Below are 18,733 nucleotides of genomic sequence, written 5' to 3'. Positions count from 1 at the left end.
AGGGACAGTTAGCTTCGCATATATTTTCTTGTAAACAATCTTTCATTAAGCCCTTATGGCAATCATGTTATTTTACTCAGGACTTTGCATGTGTAGTAAGAGTAGTAGCTTTGTGTCATTTGTTTATGGTTATGTGTGAGTTAGGTTGGATTTTGGTTTGACATAATGTCTGTTAATGTTATGTTATTTCTTTGGGTTATTTTGTATAGAAGTTTTGCGGAGCTACGATCTTTAAAATATATGAAGGACATAGATGCCTTGTACCGTCGAGTGGGCGACCTTTACTGAGAGTACTGGGCAACCTAAGAATAGGGCCAGTATGCTATGTAAATGTGCATGAATTTCACAAGTGCTGAAGAAGCTGAAGGCCAGATGTCCCCAACGTTGTGTAGGGAGGGTTATCCAAGTTAGTCCGGCGAGTTTTCTCATGACTGTGCACGTGGCATGAATCGGGGTCTGATTTAGAAAGAGATGAAATGCACAGATGATATTCCGTTTGATTTGAATGGCCTAAAAAGAGGTCCGGTATATAAGCCTAATTATGAATTTGAGGAAAGTGACTCATATGTCAGAGTAATGTTTTGTTACATTGCCGTATTGAAAGACTAAGAGCGCCTGTAGAGTGCCTCCGTATTGAAGGGATGACAAGTTCGGCCAGCTGAGAGCACAGTGAAATGCAGGAGGTGGGGCCTGTTAGCCACGTGACAGATCCCAGTTGTGACGGAAACTCAGCCTTGTTATGGTAGACGTCAGCTGACGTAATGTTTGTTTGTACCCGAGGGATAGACGGCCTTGCATCCTCCCTCTCGCCAGGGAAGGTCAATGCCAACACCCAGATAAGGTTCTCCAGGAAGAAAGGCGCCTAATTCACCAAGCCCGCAAGACGAGTGTATTTCCTTGTAATTTTTATTTGTGAATTGTTCTGTGTTATTTTATTGTGTCTTGGTTCTTTCTGTGTTTGTCATTTGATTGTGTTTTGTTATAGGTATACCACGTGTGCTTTTTATAGGTTGCGAGTTCATACTCGTCCTTTGACGATGAGCGTGGGATCATCTTAACTTCAGTGCATTTTGGGGGTAACAGATAGTCCTGTATTTGTATTCATGTGTATTGGTATCCCGAATTTATGGGAATAATGTTAAATTTAGTTTCCTTATGTGCGAAGAATTTCTGTTCCTAATCCCGTGCAATAGGACGTTTAATTACGAAGAAGATTGTGTAAAATCTCTTCGAACTTATCAAGATAAAATTGCAGTGTTTGTGTAATGTTCCTACGGTCTCAGAATAGATTATTGATCTGATGCCTCTTCTTGGCTACTGATGTGACCTTGTATTATTTTGTATACATTTATGGAATTATTAATGTTCTTTTCATCGGATTCTTATGTTTCCAATTAATAAAGTTTAATTTGTGAATTTCTTATCCTCATTCACTCACACAATCGCAATTCCTGCCCTATTATATCTTTAAGATTTATTTTAGTTTATTTCAGTTTATTTGATCTAGTCAACGAACGTCTGCGGGCTTGCCGCTGAACTAGCCAGGTAAGAAGAGGACAGGAAGAATTTAGTAAGATGTGCCTTCTCACACTGTGACCCGCCTATTTTCATTTATCAACGACGCAGTAAGGTACAGTATGTGAGGATCTACAGAAGGCAGAGTTATTCATTCAGCAGTATATTAGGATTGTTGGTTACAAGGATAATGTCCAGAAAGAGGTCGTGACAAATGACTAACGAAGTATTGAAATTTACCTACGATAACAAAGACATGTACAAAAAGATAAATTTGAAAACTATAAGAGCAGCTGGAATTTATAAGTCTGAGGATATACTAAAGACAATGGATCGGAATATAGCACCATATCTGAAGAATTTATTTGATTACTGTTTGCATGAAAGTACTATACCAAATGAATGGAGAGTTTCTATAGTAGCCCCTGTGTATAAAGGAAACAAAGCCGAAAATTACAGGCCAATCAGTTTGACATGTATTGCATGTATGCTTTGGGAAAACATTATTTCTGATTATATTAGACATGTTTACGAAATTAATTACTGGCTCGATAGAAGGCAGTTCGGATTTAGGAAAGGTTATTCCATTGAAGCTCAACTAGGATTCCAGCAAGTATAGCAGAGTAGGTCATATGGACTGTATCGCGACCTATCTAAAGCATTTGATAGGGTAGATCATTGGAGACTACTGGCAAAAATGAGTGCAACTGGACAAGACAAATGAGTGACTAAATGGGCGGCTATATTTCTTGAAAATAGAACTCGGATAATTAGAGTAAGTGAAGCTTTATCTGATCGTGTAATCAATAAGAGGGAATTCCTCAAAGCAGTGTTACTGGAACATTTTTATATGTCTGTAATGATATGTGTAAAGAACTGGAATCATCGATAAGGCTATTTGCGGATGATGTTATACTGTATAGAGTAATAAATATGTTACAATATTGTGCGCAATTGCAAAAAGACCTCGACAATGTTGTGGGATGGACAGCAGTCAATGGTATGATGATAAACGGGGTTAAAAGTCAGGTTGTGAGTTTCACTAACAGGAAAAGTCCCCTCAGTTTTAATTACTGCGTTGATGGGATAAAAATCCTTATGGGGATCACTGTAAGTACCTAGGTGTTAATATAAGGAAAGCTCTTCATTGGAGTAATCACATAAACGGGATTGTAAATAAATGGTACGGATCCCCTTCGCATGGTTATGGGGATATTTAGAGTTTGTAGTTAGGAGGTAAAGGAGAGGGCATGTAAGTCTCTGGTAAGACTCGACTAAGTGGTATGTTCCAAGCTGTCAGTGGAGAGATGGCGTGGAGTGACATCAGTAGACGAATAATTTTGAGTGGTGTCTTTAAAAGTAGGAAAGATCACAATATGAAGATAAAGTTGGAATTCAAGAGGGCAAATTGGGGCAAATATTCGTTTATAGGAAGGGGAGTTAGAGATTGGAATAACTTACCAAGGGAGATGTTCAATAAATTTCCGGTTTATTTGCAGTCATTTAAGAAAAGGCTAGGAAAACAACAGATAGGGAATCTGCCACCTGGGCGACTGCCCTAAATGCAGATCAGTAGTGATTGAATTACCACCTACACGTACAATTGTCCACGCCCTCCAATGGCATGCATTTCTCTCTGATATTGGATTGCGGATTTTAAGACATTCTTTTGCTGGGCTGAGTGGCTCAGACGGTTGAAGCGTTGACTTTCTGACCGTAACTTAGCAGGTTCGATCCTGGCTCAGTCCGGTGGTATTTGAAGGTGCTCATATAAGTCGCCCTCGTGTCGGTAGATATACTGGCACGTAAAAGAACTCCTGCGATACTGAATTCCGGCTCCTCGACGTCTTCGAAATTCGTAAAAGTAAAGTGGGACGTAAAGCCAAAAATATTATTATTAAAACCTTCAACTGGTATCGATGTTACCCTACCACAACTACTCCACTCCCACCTCGTTTTGTTCCATAGCCTACATGTGTACCAACGAAAGTCATAAAGGGCCTTAACACGATGTGACCCGTCTCCGCTGCATCCCAACAATGACATATAAAAGAAAATCCCTTATTCCACTGGCTGAGTGGACTGCGTCCAGAACTCCAAAAGAGAGGTAGCAACGTTGCAAGATATCATTACGCAATTTATGCGTTATGCGTTATGCCATGCATTTACAACAAATAGACTGACAGACATGTCGTTGTTAAGGCATCTTCACTGGCAACGTCGAATAGACGTCATCGTCTTCGACGAAAAAATAAAAAGCGGCGATATAATGGACCCAACCGTCAAATTCGAGACTGGTGTGACAAGGAGAAATAGAATAGGCGCTGTCTGTGTATATCCTACTGAAAATGAAAACCTAGAACCTGTTTTCCAGTCACTGACCGCGTCAGGGGTGGAATTAAAGAATCATATTGTACCCGATCAAAGCCTGAGTCCCAACCAGCATTTATCTCAGGGAGTGTTACGGTCCGAATCTATCGCAACTAATAAACAATAAATTTATATTTTGAGATATAAGATCTCAAACTGAATGTAAGGGCGCCATCCAATCAGTACTACAGGGTTGAACGGGACACTCTAATCTTTAACTTTAAGGCTCATCATAAAACACACAAATTATATATCTATTCAGATCAAAGGGAAATTATGAAGGCTCCATCCTAGGGATGGGGACGGATATTTAAACGGTCACCAAGGGTTTACTATTCTACAAGAACAAGAACCTGGAACTGTTTCCTTGCAAATGCTAAAGGAGCATTTTATTTAAGTAAACAAATTAATTTTTACACACAATCAAAATCTGTTGACCCTTGATTTGCCGGTAATTTGGCAAATTATTCCTGAAAAATGATTACATAATATTTATCACTTTTGACCACCCTTCCATTTGGGTGGTAGAACTGTTGATATCTGAAGGTATCAGATTTACCTTCGTTAACACCATGACCATATTTGGTCGTGGACCAATTACCGGTTGGCTAAGTGGGCGCGATCACATGGACTATGTTATCGCCTCCACTCTGATTGAGATGAGACCAACCCGGGAAACTACAAACTCTCCCCGGGTTCCTAACCAAGATATGCTAATCGTTAGTTGAAGGAAACGACAAAGCGACTCTAACCTAATGGTCCAGATGTAGGGATTTGCCTCCATTTTACAACAACTAACTTAAATTATTATTCACAACAACTTGACATTATTACATTAATTCGCCAGCTGACCTCCCTAATATCATTCATCATCAGCATCCGAAATAATAAAATAAAATATAAAAAATTTTATTATTATTATTATTATTATTATTATTAGTATCAACATTATTATTAATAGTGGAAATCGTGATTATCGTCACCCGTAATCATCCTCGCTATAATACTTCAACTTCTCGCTCTTATTTTTCTCATAAAAAAAAAGTAGCTTCCTTTTTATTCTTCTTCTCCTTCTTCAAATATTCTCATTATTATTATTATTATTATTATTAGTTAAAAATCTCAAATTTTTCATTTCAACTCCCAACATCATCATTATGTCCAAAATATAAAAAAGTAAATTCTTCTTCTTCAAAAAAAAGTAGCTTTTTTTTTCAAATATCATTATTAAAGTGGTTTGAAAATTTCAATATTTTCAATTCAATTCCCACCATCATTATTGTTTTCATAAATAAAAATTTTAAAATTCTTCTTCTTCTTCAAATATTTTTTTTTATTATTATTATTAATTTAAAAAATTAATTTCGCTTGTTACACGGTAGTCCACTCTTAATATGTTTAACGCATAACCCCTTTTACAATTCCGATTTATTTTGGCACTAATCAATCCAGATATGATTTACTTGGAATATTATTATTATTAATATTATTATTCTTTCGAGAATTTTTATGTTTATTCCCCATCTTCATAATTTAGTCACATACGTTCTCTCCCCAAACAGAAATCTCCAAGATCCGAATTCACATCGGTCGGGACATAATAGTGTTCGAACCCGCAACCTTATTTTCGTACTGTCGTTAATTCATGGAGACCATATGCTCCTAAGACAATTCTCAAATCCCATAACACCTCGCAGTTGGGCAAATACCTCCAATCTCTGCAAGTGTTAAATTATTCCTTACTTTTCCATTTTGAAGTCCATTTATCCATCGGAACTCTTCAAAACATTTTCACTAATTAACCCTCGGTGTGTGGACTCTATTCTGCCACTCAATACACCGGTATAGAAATACAACCTCTATGTAGGCCTTTAGATGCATCTATTTCTTCATCAACATCAGTACAATTCACTTTCATTTCGGGCCGGATTTCTGTCCCACAAAACTCCAAATCTCAACTTTTGGCTCAAATCACTCTGGGCCTCATACATAGCGTGACCATATTATCAAAATGCCTATCTCGTTTCTACCAAAATTATTTATGATTATTATGGAGTCCAAAAACGTTAAATCAACAATTAGTGTTAAAATCGGATTCACTGCCCAAATAAAATCTTCATGCCACATAATATCTCCACATTTAAATTACTTTGATTTGCAATCATTCTATCCAACTAGGCCCGTGCCTTTATTCTCAAAGATTATTATTAAACACGCCTTTACACTTTACCCAATATTAATTTATTACTCCGACACTTCTACAGATTATTATTATTTTGTCCACTGGCGAACTTCGCGATATTTACAAACAAATCAATGGACTTCATTCCGTCCCACGACAATTTATATCACTTGGCAACCCTACCTCTGGATTATCTTAACAACATGCCTTAATATCTATAAAAGTTCCGATACTGGAAAACACTTTGGAAGCACTTCTAAATGAATATTAACATTATCTTTACGTGAAACGTGCTCCATATCATATCAAACAACTCAAGAATTTGAATGAACAACTCAACCCTACTATACTCTATTTAATAATCAAAATTATGATGAGTGCTTGATCTAATCATGTACATATTAATTTGTCCCTTTGTCTATCTATCTGTGAATTTATACGAGCCGGAAACGGCTCGTTTCACAATCAAGTTACCATGATAACATAATATGATTTCCTCCCCCTAACGATAGCAATCTACAAATATTTGAAAAGGTTACTCATCTCTTTTTTGTAGTCTGCTAAGCCGGACGAGAAGCACAGGCCCCGTCCAGTCTTAGCCCTGCATTCCACTGGTATTCATGCCAGCTTGCAGAATTCATCCTTGACCCTTTTCAACTTTACACATTTTGAATAAAAACAAATAAAATAACTGTTGCACTCTGGAATAATTTCCACCCTAAATTCTACTCACAAATTTTACACTCTCGGCCTTGTATCTAGCCCACTTAATGTAGATATACATTCTTCATTCCTTTCCCGGACACTAGGAACATGGGATACCTCGGGATCCCCTTTACAACGGCCCGTGCGCGCACTTGAATTTCCCGTCTCACGTTCGTGTAGCTGACCAGGTATCAGTTTAGAATCGACTGTTTACTAGGTGACATAAACACTCGTGACCGTTCTCACGTAACGCACTTCCTAATCTGTTGGTAGAATCTCACACTCCGTAAGTTATTCTTTACTGAGTCCTGCCTATTTGAAACACTTCATACTAGTATACTGCTCAAGACTGTAATATGAGCTACATCACGTCATGAATCACTGTACTATGTAACAATATAATACTTCGAACCCTACTCCACGAGTAAGTACACACACGCACCCCTGGCGTAATCACGGCTCGAACAAAATATCAGAAGTTGTCACGCACCCCAGGCGTGGTATCAGCCCGAGCGCTTTGTCAAAAGTAGTTGTCAGTCCTTGTCCACGACTTCATATTTATACTCGTATCTCCTCTCTTCCGAGTTCAAGGGAGGTTATCTTAGGACGCGCAGTCCCGATATCCTCATATGACTATTTGCGCCTTTGCCAGTGGCTTAAATATGATATCCAATGATGTAATTATGTTCTCAAATGCTCTATACCAATTCTCAACTATTATCGTTCGCTGGTAATGGATATACTTGCGAATTTAGCTGCCGTATCCCGGCCTGGGATTTCGCGCTCTTTTGTGGTGTCCTTTGCCTCCAGCCAATCAACGAATAGCGTCCATGAATTCTCAGAATTACACCACGCAATCTCCCGCAATTATTAACTTTTTATAAGTTTTATAATATAGTAAGGCTCCTAAATTCCACATTATTCTGAATTGATAACTCACTCCCTTCTATCAGTTTAATCCGCGGAGTTAGCCTCGCTAGTGCTTCTTACAATACGAATTTGGCGTACCTGCGACTGGTCGATGGAATTGTCTATTGGTTCACATAAACCACGGGATCGGGAAGGCTCATATTTTTTTCTTCCAGTGCCAACCCCGCGTTCAACTCCCGCTAGTTACATGGAGATACCCTGCCATTATTTCTCAGAAATTTGCACCCGGCTCCCTGCGCTGTTGCTACTACCTATTCTGCCCGGGGCTATGAAAACTTTCCGCAACTAGTCAACAACTCGTGCCTTTCTCTTTCCCCCTTCGTCACAATTTCTGAGAATTCTAATTCTGCCGTTCATTGTGTTTGTTAATCTCAGTGGAGACAGTAGTCTGTGCATGTTTCACCATACCATCTCGGCCTGGCCTGCTCTTACTGTATGTACAGTAAGATATTCTCTATTCTGAAAATGAAATATATATTTCTCAATAAATAATTACAATTGCATGACGCTTATCACACCCCCACCAGGGCGCAATATATAGGCTATTAGAACGATGGGGTCGCTACTCCCAAAGTGATTTATTAACGATTGATAGATGCTATGACATTAGAATGGAGAGCGTTGCTGGAATGAATGATGACAGGGAAAACCGGAGTACCCGGAGGAAAACCTGTCCCGCCTCCGCTTTGTCCAGCAAAATTCTCACATGAAGTGACCGGATTTGAACCACGGTATCCAGCGGTAAGAGGCCGACCCGCTGCCGTCTGAGCCACGGAGGGTTGTATATCGTACTATCTTAGTAAACATCACCTCAAGAACCTTGTAATTGTGGTATCTATGGCCACAACTACGTCTTTCCTTGTCGACTTCTGCAATAGACAAGTGTCAACAAAGATGTCCCCCGCCGTTGTCCTTAGAGGAGGCATTTCAAGGTCACGAGCGCCGACCCAGGACGTTATCAGACAGCGCAAGCCTGGAGAGTGTACATTACACGTTCATAACTGCGGTACAACGAACAGTACATTCTTCCATATCAGAGCATACATAATTAAATGTGTTCAAAACACGGAGTTTGCACAAAATGCGCGATACAACATTTGTTTTGTAATCATCATGTGCCTTGTCACCTGAATACTTCCACAGTTCAGCTACTATTGAGTACTCACGTGTGCCTTATTGTACTTCAATAACTGGAGGAGTCCGCCTCTGTGGTGTAGTGGTTAGTGTGATTAGCTGCCACCCCCGGAGGCCCGGGTTCGATTCCCGGCTCTGCCACGAAATTTGAAAAGTGGTACGAGGGCTGGGAGGTCAACTGAGTAGAGGTGGGTTCGATTCCCACCTCAGCCATCCTCGAAGTAGTTTTCCGTGGTTTCCCAATTCTCGTCCAGGCAATTGCCGGGATGATACCTAGCATAAGGCCACGGCCGCTTCCTTCCTCTTCCTTGCCTGTCCCTTTCAATCTTCCCATCCCTCCACAACGCCCCTGTTCAACAACCACCTGCTATGCTGAACAGGGGCCTTGTGGAGGGATGGGAAGATTGGAAGGGATAGGCAAGGAAGAGGGCGAGGTACTGGTCATTCTCTCCAGTTGTATCCCCCGACCCAGAGTCTGAAGTTCCAGGACACTGCCCTTGAGGCGGTAGAGGTGGGATCCTTCGCTGATTCCGAGGGAAAAAACCGAACCTGGAGGGTAATCAGATTAATAATAATAATAAGAAGAAGAAGAAGAAGAACTGGATGACCTGTTTGATTTTTCTTTTGTGGATGGAGATGAATCATGGCGGACTTTTGCATTTTCTTCAAGTGTGAATGTGGGATTTGGAGCTTCGGAGTTGAGGAGGGATTCAAAGTGATCCGCCAGAATCTGGCAATTTTCTTTGTCACTGTGTGTTGTTTTCCCGTCAATGTTTGTGAATTTTAGGGTCTGGGGATTGTACTCGCTCACATTTTGTCTGAATGTTCTATAGAAGTCCCGTGTGTTATTCTTCTGAAAGTCCGACTCAGTCTGCGCCAACTGCTTGTTGTCGAAAGCACGTTTCCCCTACGGATGTTTTTCACAGCATGTTGTCTGTCATTCGGTTAGTTTGGGGACTTTTGAGAGTTCCAGCTCTGCTAGGCAAGCTGTCCTCGCTTCTCAGCAACGCAATCACCGTACCACCAGGCATGTTTTCTTGGCTTCGTTAGTGAGATTGTCTCCGTAGCTGTTACGATTAGAACCTATTGTAATTCTTCCCTGGTCTGGGGGTCAATGGATTCCAGCTTATAATAATAATAATAATAATAATAATAATAATAATAATAATAATAATAATAATAATAATAATAATAATAATAATAATAATAATAATAATAATAATAATAATTGACTACGCGGAAATGATTGTGTAGCTGTAAGCATGTATTTGGGAATAGGGACAGTGACTTGATATGTACATATAGAGTCACTGTAGGAACAGGCAGGTTCTAACCCCTTCTGTCGGTAGCCCTCAAGATACTATTCCATCGTTTACTGTATCCTACCCTTGCAGTCCTGGCGTTCGCCATCCTTGCTTTGCCGAGAACTGGATGAGTTAGTGGAACTTCATTAATAATAATAATAATAATAATAATAATAATAATAATAATAATAATAATAATAATAATAATAATAATGTCCGCCTCTGTGGTGTAGTGGTTAGCGTGATTAGGTGCCACCCCCGGAGGTCCGGGTTCGATTCCCGGCTCTGCCACGAAATTTGAAAAGTGGTACGAGGGCTGGAACGGTGTCCACTCAGCCTCGGGAGGTCAAATGAGTAGAGCTGGGTTCGATTCCCACCTCAGCCATCCTGGAAGTGGTTTTCCGTGGTTTCCCACTTCTCCTCCAGGCGAATGCCGGGATGGTACCTAAGTTAAGGCCACGGCCGTTTCCTTCCCTCTTCCTTGCCTATCCCTTCCAATCTTCCCATCCCTCCACAAGGCCCCTGTTCAGCATAGCAGGTGAGGCCGCCTGGGCTAGGTACTGGTCATTCTCCCCAGTTGTATCCCCCGACCAAGAGTCTGAAGCTCCAGGACACTGCCCTTGAGGCGGTAGAGGTGGGATCCCTCGCTGATTCCGAGGGACAAGCCGAACCTGGAGGGTAAACAGATGATGATGATGATGATGATGATGATAATAATAATAATAATAATAATAATAATAATAATAATAATAATAATAATAATAATAATATGAAAATCCACAGCCTGTTTCCAGTCATTCGACCAGGTCGGGAATGGAATGAATGAAGCCCCATCTAGCGGCGAGGATAGAAATTGTGCCGGCTGCCGCAGCCTGTCGCACTCCTCTGGGGCAATGTTTAATGAATGACAGATTAAATGAAATGATACTGGAGAGTGTTGCTGGAATAAAATATGACAGGGAAAACCGGAGTACCCGGAGAAAAACCTGTCCCGCCTCCGATTTGTCCAGGACAAATCTCACATGGAGGGACCGGGATTTGAACCACGGAACCCAGTGGTGAGAGGCCGGCGCGCTGCCGCTTGAGCCACGCAGGCTCAATAATAATAATAATAATAATAATAATAATAATAATAATAATAATAATAATAATAATAATAATAATAATAATAATAATAATGTTATTTGCTTTACGAACCATTAACTACTTTTTTACGGTTTTTGGAGACGCCGAGGTGCCGGAACTTAGTCCCGCAGGAGTATTTTGCGTGCCAGTAAATCTACCGACACGAGACTGACGTATTTGAGCACCTTCAAGTACCACCGGACTGAGCCAGGATCGAACCTGCCAAGTTGGGGTCAGAAGGCCAACGCCTCAACCGTCTGAGCCACTCAGCCCGGCCGGTGCAACTTTAAATCCCAGGAATTTATTTATCATCATCATCATCATCGTTACCGTCATCATTATTAGTACTCAATTGATGCCAATGTTGAGGAAATACGAAGATAATCTGTACAGCGCATGAAGAAATCCGATAAATTGGTGGCTCAAGGATGGAGGGCGATTAATATGCTATACAGGAAATACAGATTCAGAATATTAAAGCTGAGCGATGCTTGGTACTGGATAGAGAAGACAGAACAAAACTTTATTTTTGATATTTTCTTTGAAACAATGAAAGACCGGATCATGAACACACCGTGCTTTTAATATTTGATGAAATAAATATCTTACGTTTGAGCACGTTGTAAACCCTGAATCAGTGACTGCACTGATCAAGAAGAACAGACCGTCTCTTGTGCTTAAGGTTGTCTAATTAAATTCCCGCATCTTTGAGAGACACATGAGTGTACATGACAGTTTATTTGCATGTTAAGGAATATATATCTTTGTGGCGGGTTGAATAGCTCAGACGGCAGAGCGCTGGCCTGAGCCCAACTTGGCAGGTTCGATATCAGCTTAGTCCGGTGGTATTTGAAGATTCGCAAGTACGTTAGCCTCGTGTCGGTAGATTTACTGTAATGTAAAAGAACTCGTGCGGGACAGCGTTCTGGCACTTCAGCGTTTCCGAACACCGTAAAAGTAATTAGTGGGACATAAAAATAAATAACATTATTAATATCCTTGCTCCTGGTTTAACGTTGCATTGGTTTCGGCCACACAAGGATGGGAAAGGGCTAGTATACTTCGGGACAAAACATGACGACCTCGCCTCACACCACTACCCTTTAGCGGCAGCCCGGTGTTTATTAGCGGCTTGTAGGATTCACTACGTCTACCATAGCCAGAGTTGCCATATCGTCTATTGTACTGCACTCAACACGAAGAGTGTGTGGAAGGAAGTGGTTTGGCAACCTCTCCACACCAAGCAAGGATCACTTATAACTCGTTAATTCAGCAGGGCGTAGGGTGCGTAGGGTGCGTAGAGCTGAGGAAAAGTATTCTTCCGCATGTGAGCTCGTCCCCTGTTCCCCCTTCCCGTCTCCGTTCTCCATCTACGCCACAACCAGCTTATTATTAACGCCGTGTGTCTATCTGACAAGTACATCATTCTCAAATAGTGTAGCATCAAAAGAAATCACTTCCTTTCACATAGCTGTACTTTGATTACGTAACATACCTATTTATTCCTTTATCGACCATGTAAAACCTACAGATTACTGACGAATACCGAGGCAAGAGAAGCAAGATTTATTTCTATTCCATAATGCAATTTGTGGGACTTACAACGAAAAGTATAACGACGTGAGTACACGTGCAACGACTGTCAGTGGCAGTTTCTCACAGTCCAACAAGCTGAAAACCCACCTATGAGTGGGATTGCAAAATACAGTGTTTCCAGTAATGTTGTAAACATTGTAGTCTCTTCATTCGGCAGGTAAAAACGAACTCATGATTCCCTCTTGACATTTCTGCAGATGGAGGGCAGTTACGAAAATAAAGTACAAATTATTATTATTATTATTATTATTATTATTATTATTATTATTATTATTATTATTGTTATTATTATTATTTCGAGCACGCTAAGGTTCCTATACCGATACCGTGTTAAGGCCCTTCCTGTTTTACTTACGGCGAGTGCATAGTTCGAACTGAGCTGACACATAGGCCTACTGACGAACAGTCAAACGAACAAACGTTTTCTGTCACATAAATCTGGCATGTAGCTTAGTTGAGTTACGTTTTGATTCACTTCGCTTATCGCCTTGATTGCTTGTTTACGTAATTCAGACACTTTCTTAAAACAAGAATTTCAGCGAGTTTAGAGATACATATCGTCAGAAATCCTCACGACATAATTATATACACAACCACTAGCCACGATATACAATATGGTACCACAAGAAACCATACGAATTCCTATAAATTCCGCGCGAGCCTTGTAAATATTGTACATAGAAACGCCGGTTAGCTGCGCGGTTTTTTCACCACTTCTTCCACAGTCCACAGCGGATTCTCATCTCGTAGGCTATTGTAAACGTTCATAACAATTTGTTTAAACTTCCTACTTAATTCACCCCCCTCCCCACATTTTTTTGCTAGTTGCTTTACGTCGCACCGACACAAATAGGTCTTATGGCGACGATGGGACAGGAAAGGCCTAGGAGTTGGAAGGAAGCGGCCGTGGCCTTAATTAAGGTACAGCCTCAGCATTTGCTTGATGTGAAAATGGGGAAACCACGGAAAACCATTTTCAGGGCTGCCGACAGTGGGGTTCGAACCTACTATCTCCCGAATACTGGATACTGGCCGCACTTAAGCGACTGCAGCTATCGAGCTCGGTCCCCACTTTTGTTAGCTTTAAAGTATTTCACTTGTGACACACGCGTCTCAGCATCACCCACGTGTTGCTCACGGCCGGCAGCCATTATGAATATTGAGCATGCTATTGCAGACAATACTGCCAACAGTTTTCTTGGATCCATCTTCAACGCCGTAAAAATTTTGCGAACTAAACAGCAATGGAATGCTAGTTGCTTTACGTCGCTCCGACACAGATAGGTCTTATGGCGACGATGGGACAGGAAAGGGCTAGGAGTGGGAAGGAAGCGACCGTGGCCTTAATTAAGATACAGCCCCAGCATTTGCCTGGTGTGAAAATGGGAAACCACGGAAAACCATTTTCAGGGCTGCCGACAGTGAGGTTCGAACCTACTATCTCCCGAATACTGGATACTGGCCGCACTTAAGCGACTGCAGCTATCGAGCTCGGTCGCAATGGAATGAACTCGAACAATGCTTAAACGTACACAATGCAGTAAAATATCAAACTCATGTTAAATAATGATTTATTTTGCTACATATACCACCGAGAACAATAACTATTCACAGCCATCTACGTATGAAATACAAGAGTTGATAACGAACCCGAATAACATACAACTTGTGAAATTTCTATCCATATTTTTACACCGCAAATATTTTTAATTGGCCAAGTCATTTCACCAGAATATCTAACCAAACTGAGGGAAGCTCCTGACTGCAGTAACAAGCAACAAACATGGGAACTATTCACCGCTGCGGAAGCCTCTTCACTGACCAGAAGTCTGGCTAACATCAAAGGGACAGTTTAGGTCTTGAGTTGACTCTCAGCTTTTTTATACATAGAATACGTATTCTTCGTAAATTTTATTATTATTGGTTTTACATCCCACTGACTACTTTTTCGGAGACGGCGATGTACTGGAATGTTGTCCCGCAGTTGGAGCGAGAAGGCTAGGACTTCAACCGTCTGAGCCACTCAACCCGGCGACATTATTGTTGTTATTATTATTATTATTATTATTATTATTATTATTATTATTGAAAATGAAAACCTACAACCTGTTTTCCAGTCATTGACCGGGTCAGGGATGGAATGAATGAACCAGATATAGGCTGTTAGTACGATGGGGTCGCCACTCCAAAAGTGATTTATTAATGACTGATAGATGCTATGAAATGAGAATGGAGAGTGTTGCTGGAATGAAAGATGACAGGGAAAACCGAAGTACCCGGAGAAAAACCTGTCCCGCCTCCGCTTTGTCCAGCACAAATCTCACATGGAGTGACCGGGTTTTGAACCACGGTATCCAGCGGTGAGAGGCCGACGCGCTGCCGTCTGAGCCACGGAAGCTCTCATTATTATTATTATTATTATTATTATTATTATTATTATTATTATTATTATTATTATTATTATTATTATTACTATTATTATTATTATTATTATTCAAGTGATAGGCTATGATTTATTTCTCTATGTTGTATTATTTTGTTTAAGGTTTCTGTTCTATATTTTAATTCTCAGTGAGTAGGGCTAAATTTATTTATTGCAGTGTATTGTGATTTCTTTTGTAATTACTGGAAATGTGTTAATTTTCCTTCTATCTACAATAAATGTAAGTATATAGCCTGTATTTTGTATTTTAATGTCCTTTTGAAAAGACATTATGCATCTTTGAGTGTTTTCCTAATTTAGAAAACTGTGAAACGGTATTCATTCCTGCAGGCTGTGTACTTGCTTCATCACCATGCCCACTTGTTTAGATCGCTTAGAATATGGTGGACGCGGCATTCAAGTAGATTCAAATATGGCGGTCCAATAAGCCACTCTATAGTCCTCTTTGTAGCCCGTTGGTTCCGTGTCACTGGCAACTCATATCTTGACAAGTTACGAGCCGGTAGGTTATAACCAGGACAGCCTTGTCTTGAACGATTATGTTTTGATATATTAAACTCATAAACAAAACTAATACTCGAGCTCAATGTGTGCAATACTTACATAGACTACAAGCTAAATGATATGATGTGATAACTACGGATGGATGGCTCATAATTAAAGTACACGGCTATACAATTATCGTAGGGACTAGAATAGAATAATTGAGGGTGGATAGTATAGGTGTAACAAAAATATGAGACAATATTTCAAAAGTAGTTTCCTGATACGCAAGGAACAAGAAGAAAGTGTTAAATGATAAAGGGCCAGTCCCCTGGTGTAGGGTTAGCATGCCTTACTCTTACGCAGATGCTCAGGGTTTAATTCCCGCCAAGTCCAAGGATATTAATTCTGGACTTGCTTAGACTTGTGGGACAACTGTGGGGCTATCTGATGTGAGAGGCAGTGGATGCGGTCACGACTGACAAGAGGATGTCGTTACGCTGGGCACGTTGTTCCAAGAGTTGTTTTACTTTGTTTTTCTGGGTTTGATATTTTGTTGTTGCTACGGTATAAAGAGTGCAACGAATGCATCTGTTTCTGTTGTATTTTAGATCTTGTTGCACGGAGTGAGTTGGTCGAGCGGTTAGGGTCGCGCAGCTGTGAGCTTGGAGGAAGTGGGTTTTGCAACCCACCCCTTCCCTAGCGATATTGTAAGACGTAAAATCATGCGTACGTAGGGAAAAACGAGGCGTGAAACGCGACTAGAAAAGGCCAGCAGAGGACAGCCTTGAGCTGGAAACGATCCTCATTATTGATGAATAAGGATATCAGTCTAAACTACAGCAATAAAATCAAAATAAAATTTAAATGGAGATTTATTGATAAAATAAACATAAAAAAGGGCTAAAGATTGTATCATAAGCATACCTCGTTCAATGGATGTCTGAACATTATAGCGTGAGTGCGACGTTTTTACACTCCGGGATAGAAATAAATATTACCACAAACCTGCCGCTTCACATATTACCAGGTTACATCATTTGCAGGTAATTATACAGCTCACACGGCCCAACTAGGTCGTTCTTTTTACGAGATTAACTTCATTCACAGCATATTACGCTTTGCACTCATTATCCACAACAACAATAGTCATAGCTCATCAAAAAAAGCGCTCCATGCATAATGGAGGGGGAAAAGGTAAAACAAAAACGTTAGATACTAGCACGCCAGAGAGAGAAACGTCTCTGGACCAAAGAAGTGAATTCAATCAAAAGGAGAAAACACAGGCATTCACATAGCCCAGCTGAATAAAAGTATACAATCATGGCTGCCTCACGGGCAAGCAAGCGCCCGAGACAGAGACCAAGGCAGCATAAGCAATACTGTACCAAGAACAAACAAAAGGTACAGAAACAAAATCATAAACGAAAATGCAACTGACCGATACATCGTCTTTCCACTCCCTCACTCACACACACGCACCCAGCTTCACACACACATGCCAGCACGGCAGGCAATAGGAGCGGCAGCTCTAATTTATAAAGCAGATCACCAATTCATATAGGGTGAATCACCTGATCACGAACTACAGGTCTCGCATTCACCAGACAGCAGTGTGCACGTCGCAAACAATAATACAAAGGGGTCGGATGAATCCCTTACTCATAACCAACGTGTCACGCGCCTCGTACGACGAGAATGAAGCTTCCAGTCGACACGGAAAGCATACACATGAATGATGGCGAAATACCATACGATGCAGTGCACATAAATAGAACCAAATTTTGAGACCCAGTTACTAACATGGCATAGTCACAAACACACTATCAGACACGCGTCCCATTCGTGCTGAACGGGGCGGAAGACGCATATCAATAAGCTATATTCAATGGGGTGAATAGTACTACAAAGAAACAAGAATTAACGTACCTCCAATATGAATAACCAAAGTATTAAGGTGCATGTTAGTATGAGCTCGGTTTGAATATATTAAACATCCATTTATAAGATAGGAATGCAGCTCTGATCTGTGCAGGCTCCATTGTTAATTAATCTCTCATAAACAAAGCAAAGATCCCCTTTAAAGAGATAATACTCCTCGTCTCGCAAAAGGAACGATCTTTCGTGTTTATATCAGACAGTGCTGCCCTGTCTACTACTTCATCATAAACGCATAAGTTATTTGAATTGAGGCCATAGGAAACCATTTACATATGTGAAAAACGTCACATTTACGAACATGCCACTAGGCATGGTTCAGTTTGAACCTCACTGTCGGCAGACCTGAAGATGGTTGTCCGTGGTTTCCCATTTTCATACCAGTAGCATAGCCAGGATCGACCGATTGGAGGGGGGATGGGTATAGTTACAAATTATGATAGAACACAATGAAGGTGCTTGTGCGTGTGTGGTGCGCGCATGCATGAGTGTTATAAGGACACTGATACAAGTAAATTATGTTTGATATTCCGATTGCAGTATCGGTACATTGTCCGACTCGTTGGCTGAATGGTCAGCGTACTGGCCTTCGGTTCAGAGGGTCCCGGGTTCGATTCCCGGCCGGGCCGGGGATTTTAACCTTCATTGGTTAATTCCAATGGCTCGGGGGCTTGGTGTTTGTGCTGTCCCCAACATCCCTGCAACTCACACACCACACACAACACTATCCTCCACCACAATAACACGCAGTTCCCTACACATGGCAGATGCCGCCCACCCTCATCGGAGGGTCTGCCTTACAAGGGCTGCACTCGGCTAGAAATAGCCACACGAACTTATTAGTAGTACCGGTACATTGCAAAATCTTACATTAAAATACAGAACAAGAACAATATGACCAAAGTGAATAGTTATACGGCGAATGGTGTGTTCAGATTTCAATCTAAAATTCAACTTTTGAGGCTTCTTAGAAAATAGATTCAAGAGACCTGTTGGTTTTACAATTTT

Source organism: Anabrus simplex, chromosome 2, assembly GCF_040414725.1.
Source record: "Anabrus simplex isolate iqAnaSimp1 chromosome 2, ASM4041472v1, whole genome shotgun sequence".
In the NCBI taxonomy this organism is placed as follows: domain Eukaryota; kingdom Metazoa; phylum Arthropoda; class Insecta; order Orthoptera; family Tettigoniidae; genus Anabrus; species Anabrus simplex.
This window is presented reverse-complemented; position numbering follows the sequence as displayed.